This window comes from Pinus tabuliformis, chromosome 8 (genome assembly GCF_031772625.1).
Source record: "Pinus tabuliformis cultivar Carrire ecotype Pingquan chromosome 8, CPIR1, whole genome shotgun sequence".
Classification (NCBI taxonomy): domain Eukaryota; kingdom Viridiplantae; phylum Streptophyta; class Pinopsida; order Pinales; family Pinaceae; genus Pinus; species Pinus tabuliformis.
This window is the reverse complement of record NC_142294.1, coordinates 1651619117-1651634193: the sequence shown is the minus strand read 5'-3', so window position 1 is coordinate 1651634193 and position 15077 is coordinate 1651619117.

Below are 15077 nucleotides of genomic sequence, written 5' to 3'. Positions count from 1 at the left end.
AAATTTAATAATTATATACAAACATAGTATTGTACCGAGTTACTTTATAGGTTTTTAAAAGCACCACTCATAATGAAGTTAGTTTTATTCCACTACACTAATGAAATAGAAACTTGGTTGTAATGTATGCGATGGACACATAATTGAATTTAAAAAAATGTGCATTAGTGGAGAAATGTCTTAAATAACCTACTTTATTTGAGACTTTATTTCTATATATTATTAGAGAACTTCTTAGGTTATTTTGAGACACTATTAATATATACTATTAGAGAACTTTTTAGGTTTCCTGAGAGGATGAAAGATCAAATATATTTTTACTAATATTTTATTAGCTATGTAGTGGTTGATTGTTCATTGTAAAATTCAAATGTTTTAAATAACCTACTTTACTTGAGACTTTATGTCTATATATTACTAGAGAACTTTTTAGATTCTTCATTAAGATGATGAAAGATAGAATATATTTATTAGTGTTGGTTGGTATGTTCATGGAATTACAAAATTGAAAAATAAATTTTGTTTTAAAAATAGTTATTTTCATTATATATTTTATTTTAAAAGACCTTGTATTAAAAAAATAAGATTATATTTATAATAATCCACCATCACCAATGTGTCATCTCCCATCACCTCCCACCTCCCATCACCAACGCAATACCATCACTAATGCAAGAAGCAACATAGGTCATCCTCCTTTGTTTAGAAATTGGATCGCATTCACCAATGCAAGAAGCAACACAAGGCATCCTCCTTTGTTTAGAAATTGGTTGTTCACACTCTTGCTTTTGTTTCGCTATGCGTTTGGGTTTATAAGTGGAGAAATTGAAATTTGGCAATAAAAGAGGTAAACAACCCATCAAAGACGTGAACAGAGGAGTGAACAGAGAATGTCTTGGTTTTGAGTATAGAAATGGAAATAAAAATGTTTTGGAAATATATTTTTTATGTTTTAAAATTTTTTTAGGTATTAATAGGTGGCAACTCTAAAAAACATTATTTGGAGATATTTTTTTTCTTTTATTTTGTAAATGTTACTAAGTAGAAATAAAAATGGTTTTAGATAACTTTTTATACTTTAATTGTTATATATGTTTAAATAACTATTTTTCAGAGAAAAAAAGCAACATAGATTATATTAAGTTGATATAAAGATCAATATACATGGAAGTTACAGGAACCTCAGTCGAAATAAAAAGATCATAAAGATAGGGAAAAAACATATAGTTCCCCAAAAGTGCAGAATGAGATCAGATGTAACCCTCAAAAAGATGCAGATGGTCTATAACATAAGACTTAGAATATCACAAGAAATGGACCGTGGAGGGCCGCAAGACAAGCTATGGATCGACATGTTCTGATTGGTCTATCAGTGAGACAATGCTGCCCAAAAACGTATCCAGCTAGTCCAAGGAAGGCATGGACCCCGAAATAGAGATCAAAATGGAGTCAAGGGGCTGACAGATATTCTGGAAGATGCGTCCGTTCCTCCATTTCCAGATGTACCAGCAAGTGAGGATGAAAAGAGCACGCCAGGAGGGGCGCTGGGCACTCCACCAGAAGAAACCATCCTGTACAGAGGGAAAAAACCGGTGAGAAAAACCATAAATCAGAGAAAGCTCGTACCAGATTGAAGAGGCAGCAGCACACTCGAAGAACATATGAGTGTTTGATTCAGCTTCAGATAAGCACAGTTGACACCTGCCAGGGCCCTGCCATCCTTTTTTTTGAAGAACCTCCCAGGTGAGGTTCTTGTTAGAGAAGAGTAGCCATGAGAAGAGGATCGACTTAAGAGGGCAGGGAGCTTTCCAGAGTTTGGTGGGAAAGGTAGGGGAAGATAGCGGAAGGTCGGATGAGAGGAGAGAATAGAGGTTTCTGACGGTGACAGGTAGGGAGGGTTTCTCAAAAGACCAAATCAATTCGTCCTTTGTACCAGATTGAACGATTCCTTTGTTTGAGAAACTGTTGGTAGCAGAAAGCCATAAGGGGCAGAGGGGAGGGGGTAAAGCTAATTGTATTTCATTTTTCCAGATTGGCTTCTGCGAGGACCACGAATCTATAAGTTTATTCCAGGTGAAAAGGCCCTTTGAGTGGAAGAAGGAAAGTAAAGCTGGGGGAATCATGGATTCAAGCTTATGCTGAGTGGGGTCGATACCAATGAGAACGCCTTCGCCAGAAAAGATTGACCATCTCAAATTCTCCATGAAAAAAGACTGTAACTTCCTGAAACACAGCCAAATTGTGGAGCCAGTTCTGATGCCTAAAGTTGACCTCCTGTACCAGTATTATAAAAGTGAAGTTACTTGCTCAAGAGAATGAGTGTTAGTTAAAGGAAAAGTACTTGCAGTTAAGTTGAGAAAGGTTAAAATTGTGAGTAGAAATATAGTAATCCTAATTAAATATTTTAATAATTTTTTTGATATTATATTTTTAAGTAAATATTTCTAATATTTAGTATAATAGTAGAATTTTTTTTGGGCAAATAATGAGTTGTTATTTATTATATTTTTAAAGTTTTTTGTTTATTTTTCATCCCGGCCAACAGATTTTGAAAAAAATTTGGAAATCGAAGGTCGTAATAGAAATAATGGAAAAAGGTTTGAACGTTTTTTCAAAAGATATTGAATTTACGGATTTACTTGTAAAAGTCAAAGTCATTTATAATTTTAACTTGTTTATATATATATGAGATATAAATTAGGATAAAAAAGAAATAAAATTAAAAGTTTAACTTGTTTATATATGAGAGATACAAATTGGGTAAAAAAGAGATAAAATTAAAAGTTATTAATGATTTAAAAAATAGAAATGATATTTTTTTAACTAGTTTATATTATTGAGCTTTTTAACTCGTTTAAAAGCTCGGTCTGGAGTATGTTTTTTTTTTGTTAAGAGCTTGTCTTCCTCAGACGTAAGGAAATAGGTTAATGGCCCAAGATTCAGAGGCATCTGACAGGAGTGAAAGCCTGCTCCCTTACGGACCACCAGCGGGTTATTACAGGTGGCGTGGTTTTCTTTGATAACAATGATGAGTCAAACCGACATTCACGGATAACAGCCAAAGATAATTGTCCTCACTATTGATTTGACACTAGAGTTTGATAAGTTTTACCATCTAAAAAATAAATAAATAAATAATAATTTAAAAAAACCATGGAAAACTGGGAAAAGACTTAATGTTAATCCTACCCATTATCATTGAGTGGGTTCATTCAAGCTGAAAAGTTGTTTGCTTACTTTACATGTAAGAGATAAGATGTTGCTGAAATCTTGTCAACGACTTAAGGATATGCATTGTCACGCTCACATAAAGGCAACTATGAAATATTTTAACGCACATGCATCCACTATCTCTCACATGCATAATAGCTTTAAAATTTTTTTTCTGGATAAAGGCTGATCTATTGTATTAAGAAAAGGAAAATTATTTACAAAGAGGCCGAGGCCTCTGAAGATGCAGAGGAGCATCCTCTATCAGAGAAGACTACAGGTGCTCAAGGCAACCTGGATTACATATATGTAGAAAGTAGCAGAGAGCATATCAAAACTATATCTGAAGGACTTCTGACTTACATAAACAACCATGCAAAAGAGCAGCATTTGATTTGAGAAGTTTGCCTTTCCATTGTGGCTTGCTGCAGAGACCAACGTACCAAACTGTGGTGTGAAGTCCATATTCTTCAAAAGACTGGGAGTGCTGAGATTTCTTGAGGGCTCCCTACTATTAAACCGACGACTGGACCCTTCTATACCAGAATGAGTCCCCTCAAAATTCCAAAACATTTTCATTAAACAACAGAGAAAGCAAGAACTAAGCCCTTGATGGCTCACCTTGATCAATTCCCGGCTTGTAAATTTCCTCATTCGGCTCCAGATTGTTGGTGAGCTGATTGCCGGAATAAGCGGGATGCTGAGGCGAACCAAGAGCCGGAAGCTGAGACAAACCTTGAGTTGGTTGCTGAGGCGCTCTCAATCCCGGAGGAGGCTCCATCACAGTGATATCAACAGCAAATTCATTATCAGTATTATCCTTCATTGCCTGTACCCGAGCAGGGTTCATTTGTTCCAGCTCCCCGTGACTGGACGATTCGTCCTCCTCCTCAGTTGCAAGGACTGTGATAAGCAATGAGAGACGGGTCTGATTTCTCCGGCAGCGAAAGGTGCAGCGAGAAGTGTGGACTTGACTGTCCAACTGGTCGGACTCTTCAGAGGGAGAGGACTGAGGCTCCAACATGGCCACTGGCTGAATTGCCTGGGCCTCTTGCCTTCCACGAATTCCCCAAACCCCTCCACGCCTTGGGATTCCCCTTTGTCGTGGCGCCATTGTCCCTGGAGAGCACACTTTGCAAGCAAAAAACAGTGAAAAAGCAGGACTGTAATTATCTAACCGTTTCTCCTTAATAGCAATTACCCAATTCTGGTGCCTAACTGAGCTTTCCTCCAGCGGAAGCGTAGAACACGCAGTTGAAACAGAGTGCCCAGAACACGCGAAAGGAACAGAGGTTAGGCTATGGCCTTTCCCCCTTCCGCCGGTATTCGTCTTAATCTTACACCCAAACAACTGAACATAACAATGTCTCAAATCACTGGACTGATTCATATACCTCATTTTATAGGACCTGGAACTGAACGGTATGGCGGCAATGGAGCCAAGACTCCATAGAACTGCGTACAAGACAATCAATTCGCCTCGCTTGAGGCCACCCCTCTTCTGCAGAGCCATCTTCTCCACCGCAAGCTGCGTTAATGCTTGGCAGGACGGAGATTTCATTTATATTCTCCTTGTATATTTACGGTTAGTCACTTTCCCTCGTGGATTTCTAGCCATCATGGATTTCTATAAAATAAAAATAATTTACCTATAAACACTAGTTATCATTGCTTCATAGGTTTTGCTTTTCTCATGAATTTTGCACTTTATTGTTAATTGAATGAGTTAGGTAGTTAATTAGTTATTAATTAATTGTTAATTTTATAATTTAGGTGGTTTATTAATGGTTACTTTGTTAATTTTATATATTTTTATAAAGATGTTTTTACCTAGATAGGTTTGGTGTATATTGGAATTCGGGTGTATGAATTTTAATTCTTTAAAATATTGCAAATTATGGATGATACATGATCTAAGAGTTTGCAAAATAGTTTTTTACTTTCAAAGTTCCAATCATGTCTTAGATTTATAAATTATTATGTTTACAAATGGAAAATAATTATTTAGAGAGTTACAATGGTCTTGGATTTACAAATTCATATCATTACAAATAGCAAAATATGTTTTTTGAGTGGCTTCTTTTCATCCATTGGAATGAATTTTGTTCTTAGATATATAAATTCTTATGTTTACAAATGGAAAATAATTATTTAGAGAGTTGCAATGGCCTTGGATTTACAAATTCATATCATTACAAATAGCAAAATATGTTTTTTGAGTGGCTTCTTTTCATCCATTGGAATGAATTTTGTTCTGATCCACTGGAATAGGATTGCAAGGATGTGTAAAATATTTTCATTTCTAGATGTTGCAATTCTCTCTCACAATGTGGAAACTTACATAATCAAATATTTTATGGTAAAAGCATTGCCTAAAGTTATAGAAATATAATTTTATAGTGACAACCAAATATCTGTTGTGTGTCTCTTGAAGACTCTTAAGAAAGATATCATAATCAAATATTTTATGGTAAAAGCATTGCCTAAAGTTATAGAAAGATATTTTTATAGTGACAACCAAATCTCTCCTGTGTGTCTCTTGAACACTCTTGAAGAAAGATGCATGTCTCTTGAACACTCTTGAAGAAAGATACCTGGTAAGCTATTTGCAGTGTTGGTATTGCATTATACTAAGAACCACACTTCATTTTCTTAAAAAACCCTAGCGTACAGAATAGGTGTCTTCTAATAAATGTTGTTGGGTAAACTATGATGCATATTGGTAATTCCATTCTTAATAATATATTCATAACCTTTTCACCATGTTGTGAAAGCGGAAAATGTAAACAAGTTGATAAAATACTCATGAAGGTGATGGAGTTTGGCTTCACTCCTGATAATTGCATAGATGGTAAGAGCCTCAGAGCTTCATCAAAATGCCCCTTGTTTATATTCTGCAATCATTGAATTCCATGATATCACCTTTAGCTAACCTATAACGTGTTTTTACTAGTTATCATTGCTTCATAGGTGATGGGGTTTGGCTTCACTCCTCGTAATTGCATAAATTGTAAGAGCCTCAAAGCTTCATCAAAATTCCCCCTGTGTATATTCTGCAATCATTGAATTCCATGTGTATATTCTGCAATCATTGAATTCTGTGATATCAGCTTTCGTTTGAAGAATTTCATCAAAGAGCTTATGGTCTTCTCTAAAATGTCCATGTTGAGCATACTACATTTCGTTCAGGAACTTTGTGAAATACTTGTGCATTCTCTATGTATCCACATTTAGTATACATATTTACAAGAGCACTCCCCACAATGGAATTACACTGCAATCCACTAGAAATTAGGTCATGGTGGACTCCTTGCCATGTTATTGATCTACCAAATTAGCACATGTGGAGAGAACAATGGTGAATGTGAAATGGTTAGGTTTGGTACAATTCCCCGCCTCGTTTAATTGGCCACACCATCGCAAAGGATCACACCACATTTGGTTTAGACATTTACTTAGGTAGGTAGGATGCCCCTATCTCCCATCTCCTTATAAAGTACTCTCGTCTTCTATAAGACTAGTTCCTATGTCATTTCCTTACAGCGTTTCCTTTGCACGTCTCCTCACACCTAATAATATGATAAGTATTGAATACAAATCTATTTGAATTGATGATAAATATGTGAAATACTTGTGCATTCTCTATGTATCCACATTTAGTATACATATTTACAAGAGCACTCCCCACAATGGCATTACACTGCAATCCACTAGAAATTATGTCATGGTGGACTCCTTGCCATGTTATTGATCTACCAAATTAGCACATGTGGAGAGAACAATGGTGAATGTGAAATGGTTAGGTTTGGTACAATTCCCCGCCTCGCTTAATTGGCCACACCATTGCAAAGGATCACACCACATTTGGTTTAGACATTTACTTAGGTAGGTAGGATGCCCCTATCTCCCATCTCCTTATAAAGTACTCTCGTCTTCTATAATACTAGTTCCTATGTCATTTCCTTACAGTGTTTCCTTTGCACGTCTCCTCACACCTAATAATATGATAAGTATTGAATACAAATCTATTTGAATTGATGATAAATAATCCACGAGGTGCTCAATAAAGTAGAAACATATTCATTCTCGTAAATTTAATAATTATATACAAACATAGTATTGTACCGAGTTACTTTATAGGTTTTTAAAAGAACCACTCATAATGAAGTTAGTTTTATTCCACTACACTAATGAAATAGAAACTTGGTTCTAATGTATGCGATGGACACATAATTGAATTAAAAAAAAATGTGCGTTAGTGGAGAAATGTCTCAAATAACCTACTTTATTTGAGACTTTATTTCTATATATTATTAGAGAACTTTTTAGGTTATTTTGAGACTTTATTAATATATACTATTAGAGAACTTTTTAGGTTTACCGAGAGGATGAAAGATCGAATATATTTTTACTAATATTTTATTAGCTGTGTAGTGGTTGATTGTTCATTGTAAAATTCAAATGTTTTAAATAACCTACTTTACTTGAGACTTTATTTCTATATATTATTAGAGAACTTTTTAGATTCTTCATTAAGATGATGAAAGATAGAATATATTTATTAGTGTTGGTTGGTATGTTCATGGAATTACAAAATTGAAAAATAAATTTTGTTTTAAAAATAGTTATTTTCATTATATATTTTATTTTAAAAGACCTTGTATTAAAAAAATAAGATTATATTTATAATAATCCACCATCACCAATGTGTCATCTCCCATCACCTCCCACCTCCCATTACCAACGCAATACCATCACTAATGCAAGAAGCAACATAGGGCATCCTCCTTTGTTTAGAAATTGGATCACATTCACCAATGCAAGAAGCAACACAAGGCATCCTCCTTTGTTTATAAATTGGTTGTTCACACTCTTGCTTTTGTTTCGCTATGCATTTGGGTTTATAAGTGGAGAAATTGAAATTTGGCAATAAAAGTGGTAAACAACCCATCAAATACGTGAACAGAAGAGTGAACAGAGAATGTGTTGGTTTTGAGTATAGAAATGGAAATAAAAATGATTTGGAAATATATTTTTTATGTTTTAAAATTGTTTTAGGTATTAATAGGTGGCAACTCTAAAAAAAATTATTTGGAGATATTTTTTTCTTTTATTTTGTAAATGTTACTAAGTAGAAATAAAAATGGTTTTAGATAACTTTTTATACTTTAATTGTTATATATGTTTAAATAACTATTATATTCAATAAAAGTGAAGTTACTTGCTCAAGAGAATGAGTGTTAGTTAAAGGAAAAGTACTTGCATTTAAGTTGAGAAAGGTTAAAATTGTGAGTAGAAATATAGTAATCCTAATTAAATATTTTAATAATTTTTTTGATATTATATTTTTAAGTAAATATTTCTAATATTTAGTATGATAGTAGAATTTTTTTGGGCAAATAATGAGTTTTTATTTATTATATTTTTAAAATTTTTGTTTTTTTTAATAGTGCTTAGGAGACAAAAGTGATGGTTGGTATGTGCATGGAATTACAAAATTGAAAAATAAATTTTGTTTTAAATATAGTTATTTTCATTATATATTTTCTTTTAAAAGACTTTGTATTAAAAGAATAAGATTGTATTTATAATAATCCATCATCACCAACTTGTCGTCTCCCATCACCTCCCATCACCAACCCAATACCATCACCAATGTAAGAAGCAACACAGGTCATCCTCCTTTGTTTAGAAATTGGATCGCATCCATTCCCCAATGCAAGACCATCACCAATGCAAGAAGCAACACAGGGCATCCTCCTTTGTTTATAAATTGGATCACATCCATTCCCAAGTATTTGATGCTCTTCACACTCCCTCACCATAGACATCAACTGATGCTCTTCACACTCCCTCGCCATAGACATCAACTATGTGTACAATTTTACATAGGTGACTGAGTCTAATTTTATCTAGATAAATTGTGCTTTAAGGAGAAGTGACATCATAAACTCAAGCCCATCTACTTTTCTAAAAACGTGTAGGTGACTGAGTCTAATTTTATCTAGATAAATTGTGTTTTAAGGAGAAGTGACATCATAAACTCAAGCCCATCTACTTTTCTAAAAAAGTGAAGAACTAATGTGCCACATATCGAAATCATTTATAGCTAGTCTTAATAGTTAGTTGTAGGATAATGAAGGCGTGGTTAATCTTGAGCACTATGCATGAAGAACTAATGTGCCACATCTCAAAATCATTTATAGTTAGTCTTAATAGTTAGTTGTAGGATAATGAAGGCATGGTTATTCTTGATCACTATGCATTTTTTATTTATATTATTTCTTAGTTAGTGTTGACTTTGCCAAAACAACTAATCAACTAATCAGAGTCATCTTATGTAAAATCTTATAAAAGGAATTTGCTTAGAAACATAAGAATGTTTTGGAAATCAATATTCGTGTGCTTATATTTGCAAGTTTTTGTCTTCAACATTTGAATGTTATGGCTTATCAATCAACCAACCACTAATGTAGGGAGGCATATCCAGTGGTGTAGTAGTTTGCAAATGGGAAAGAGTAGTTTGCAAATGGGAAAGAGGTTGATATCACCTCCAGAGCTCCCAAAATATGCAATGATTTGGGTCGTCAGATCCAAGAGGATGAAGTAATGACAAAGTATGCACATGCATAATGGATTTTTATATGTCACGATTCATCCCCAATTTATGCCTTACGGCATTTCCTTTGCAACATCTGGTGCAATTTCTAGTTTATATATGAGAGATATAAATTAGGTAAAAAAGAGATAAAATTAAAAGTTATTAATGATTTAAAAAATAGAAATGATATTTTTTTAACTCGTTTATATTATTGTAAAAATAAATTAAAAGAGATTGAAGATTAAACAAATATGGAGTATATGAGATATAATAAGAAAAGGTAAATTTAGAAATGATTGAGGATTAAAAAGGGTAAGAGAATATCTCCATCATTAATTTTAGGGAAAGAAAATATGCGCTTTCAAAAAGTTAGAATATAAGATAAAGTTTTTAATATCATTATTTTTGTTTTTTTTTAATAAAATGAGTAAGGAATTTTGTAATAAAAGGAAAAATTGGTTTTTAGTTTAATTTTATTATATTTTTTAAATAGAGATTGTTCTCAAAATTTCTTTCCAAAACAAAGCTTCCATACATTTAATAGAGTTGCGGATTATATATTGACATCGCTATTTATCATAGATTCTAAAGCAGACACACAACAGAAAAACATACTCGCAATACATTAATTAGGTTTTTTAGAGAGCTTTGAACTGGATGGACCAGCATCCAGATCAACGTTGCTTGCCTCTGTAGTGGCGTGCCATGGTTTTGTTTGCTTGTTTAAGGAACATATGTCTCCACATCTTCATGGTTGCACTACGAACCTTAGTTAAACACTACTTCCATTCTGTGAACTCTTAAGTTCAGGATTGTTGCCTCTGCCTCCATGAAATACTAGAGCTTTTCGAAATTTGCCTGGAACAGTTCAATTTTCTTATCCAATAGTACCAATTGTAGTGCCCTTTCCCTATATGTTAGGTCATTTCACTAGTTCGTGAGCTCAAACAAAGATGGTACATATTTTAAGAGCTTGTCGATAAGTTGAGCCATCTGATCCAAGTCTCATTCAAAGAAATGTGAATCCAAAGCCATTGAGCCCAGCTAGCACTGGAATACCCCAAGAGTATTAATAGTAGAGAGAAATTATGCTTCATCATCGTGATCTGGGAGCGATAGACACGCAACTTTAGGAGAAATATATATAGAAGAGGCTATGTTTATGTAGTGACGATGCCAACTGTGGATAATCAATGTTATGACAACCCATTTCATATCTCCAAGATTGCAATCCTAGCCAACTTTCTCTTTTAATTCACATTATTTGCAAGGATTTAATTCATAATGACCAAGGTCCGGGTACTTTCTCTAGTTTCTAAGGTTATTAATATGAAATTGTCCCTCATGTATTCTTCTAATCCCGATCAACCGCCAGGTGCCGCTTCTCCTGGCGTCATGTAGTAAACTTGGGCCACTAACATTAATATTTGTGTACTCTGATCTTATTTGAACCATTAATTTGTGCCACCTATCCAATATTCCTTGTAATTGATACAAGGATGTATCTGACAGGAATAAATGAAGATTGATATTAGAACTCCATCCAATTTTCTAGTGACTTGGATCGCTAGATTTTCTACCAATCTAGCTTTATGTTTCTTCTCTATTTTGTCTACCAATCATGGCAACTGAACATAGGATATTTGGTTATCTGATTCCATCACTCATTGATCCAACCTTGCCCCTTTGTTGGCTAGATTATTGGCCTCTTTGTTCAGATAGCAGAGAATATGAAAGAATTGTACTTCCTCGAAGAGACTCAACTACTTAGAGATCCTTATTAGAATATGATTTGTGTTACTTCGAGATTCCTTGATATTATGAACCTATTTAATAACCAACATTAAATCCCCAAGTACCCATAGTTTTCTTATTCCTCTTAATGATGTTTATTTCTACTCCTTTCCATAAAGCTAAGAATTTAGCTTGATTGTTTGTCATTATACCCAGACCCCAAGCATACTAAATCTCTCTTTTTTCATTAGGGTGAAGGACAACCCCTCCCACTCTTGAAAACTCAGGGTTACCTTTTGATGCTCCAAAAAACAACAGTAATTGAATATTTGTTCTTATCCATTCCTAAAATTCAAGAAGTTCCAATATGATGTTTGGAGATCTTTTATGAATCAGGCGCAGCTTGAAACTATCCACATGAGGAGAGGGTTGACCAACTTTGATCTAGTTCTTTTCACTTGAATTTAGATCCTCAACATCTTAGGGTTTGAAACCTCTGGCTGTAATAGCTTCAAACATTAGGTTCAAAGCTTTGACTTCATGGTTGGGGTGGGATGATCTCCTTTGAAAATTATGTTGTTTCAGGCTAACCATAAGACCTAGCAGATATATTTATGGAGAGAGAGAGAGCCACCAACACATTGTTGAGAAGTGTGAAAAGAAAAACTCAATTTGAGTTTGCCTTGGTCAAATTGAGAAAATTCAAATTTCCACATTAGCAGACAAATTTGAGGTAGTTAACTAAGGTGACATGGCTCTTGTCACTCAGTTAGCTCAGTAAATTTGAGTTAAGGGTGTTTGGATTTCAGTTTACATGCGTTGATTGCTAATTTGTAGCAATCTAGATCAGTTATTTCCAATTGTATCTAGTTAAACTAGTTCTAACTATTGATAAAACTAGTTAGAGTTTAGTTGTGAAATGGTACAACAGTCTAACTCAGCGATCATCCAGTTAACTGATTAATCAACCAAAAATAGATTGTGCATGCAGAGAATTCGAATTCCCTAGCTGTGGTGGAAATTCCAAGGCATTGCAACATCAGTTGTAGACTAGTATTGAGTGTACAGGTTTTACATGTAGTCAGAAATCCAACCTTGGTAATTGCACAATCAATTGGAGGAAATACCTTAAAAATAGGGGCCTAATTCCTTAGGGTTTGCAAAAGAAAATAGGGGCTCAAGTAGAGGCAGAAATTGACTAATTTTGGGTCAGAGATTCTCATTGAGAAAAGAAAAAGGTTATTCATTTGCAGGTTGACCTCAAAGCGAGCAACCAATTGTAATACATTATTTATCCATCTAATTGATGCAATCGGGCTTAAGGGGTTTTTACCAGTTGGTTTCCACTAGATAAATTTGTGTACTTGTGTATGTGATTGATGCACATTTGTGAATGTTGTTCTAAATTGTGAATTAATTTCCACAGAGCAGTAGAGTAGAATTTTGTCTCTTGGCTTAGATTAAATTTCTTGAGAAGTTTCAATTTTAGCACCATATTTCTACATGGTATGAGAGCTGGATTCACATTAGAATAATAATTTCGAATTTGTTCCTCAATAGGTTCGAAGTTACAGCTTCAATGTAGTAGGATTTCTTTAGAGTTGGGAGAATGACCTTCAACGAAATGAGATTAGAGTATGCCTTGGAAGGCAGCTCAAATTTCATTTCCTGGAAGCATCCCATGGAGGCAGTGCTTTATGACAATGGATTGTTGGAATATGTCAAGGCAGACATTCCAAAATAAGGATCAGTTGATGCCCAAAACTTATCCCAATGGAAGCAATAAGTATCCAAGGCGAGCAGAATAATATTAGAGGGAGTGAAAGACCACATTGCCTCAAATATCCATGGCAAAGAAACTCCTTTCGCAATGTGGAAAGAACTGGCAGAGATTCTTGATAATAGTAGTGACCATAGAAAATTGGCCCTCAAAGACAAACTTCGAAACATCAAGATGTTGAAGAATGATACTATTCCACAATACCTTAACAAGTTTACACAAGTTCGGGATGAGCTTGGAGGGGTTGGTGTGAATGTTGCAGAAGATGACTTGGTGAGCCTAGCTCTTCTAGGCCTTCCCCAAAGCTGGCATAGCTACTATTATCACTCCAGGAAACTCTCCTAGGTTGCAACTCGGAGATGCCTGGTAACATATAATCTTCAATCTTGTTCTCTGAACTATTGGAATCAATGATGGTTTGGATCAAGTCAAATAACCATTTCAACTCTATTCTCACTCAATACATGCATGAACACCCTCAACAATACAAGGCTTTAGACTACTAATGCTCAATAGTTTATAGATTCAATGGATAGATGGAGAATACTGAATGTACCAGCAGATGCATATATAAACATATATGAATGGCCAGCTACATGAAGCAAATGAAACTTGCAAATCTAGTTTATCAATGCAGAGATAAGATGACAGTTATTTGGCATTAGACACAACAGAAAACATGAATAACCTATTCATGTGCAAGCATAGAACAACAGAGAAAATGAAATTGAACATGTAACAGCAAAAGAAGCTTATATTGCTAGAATGAAGATGAGAAGCTTGAAGGAACAGAGTCACAATAATCTCCAGAAGTTGAACCCCTATTACATTTTGCTTTCAGATATTTATAGCTCTTTACAATGCTCTCGAGCCTTCTGAGGCTCGAGAGGTCTTAATCTATCCCTGTGTCTCTTCAAAAACTTTGATGCCCTGACTCGGTAAGCAGGTCTTGGAGGTTCCTTCTTTTGACAGCAAAATAACCTCATTCTGGTATTTTGCAGCACTGGCAGGGAGCTCTCTCGTGCCGGAGATACTCCATGATGTTTGTTTTGATGAGCTGCGCTGGGTTGTTGATGCTCCATGATCATTTGTTGTTGTGGTTGTGTTGCGTTGTGGCCCTTTTTATTCCCTTTCTAGCCTTCTGTCTCTGTCTTGAAATGGCTATTCGGGCCTCTGTTTTCCCTTTAAAATGTTTAATAATGAGTGTTTTCTGTTTTACACAAAAAACACTACAATATTGTAAAATCCCGCCAATATCTGTTCCTTTCGGACTTCAAAAGTCCTTAAACATGGCATATATATCTATCAGGTCTGCCCTTTGGGTCGTTGTCGCCTATCGCAAGTGGCCTGGCCCTGTGTTTCCCTTTGTATTGTGAAATACTTAAAAACACGGGAAATACACTAAAATATGGCTTCCTCCGGACTTCAAATTTTATAGATTTCATTCCCGAACCCTTTCGGGTCCGGGACTCATCGCAATCAACATTGCCAAGCTTCCCTTTGTATTTCGTTATATAATGAAAATACACAAAAATACATTAAAAACGGCCTTCCCGCATACTTGAAATATTATGCATTATTGTTTAGAACAAATTGATATATGTAATGTCCTAAAGCATAATACTTGTTCTACTTCTACAAAACATTAAGCGGAAGCATAATCGAATTCATGAGCAACATCAAGTAGAAACATGCATAACTGGTCAAGAGAAATAATCACACATAACACAAGACATATCCAGGGGAAAGCAC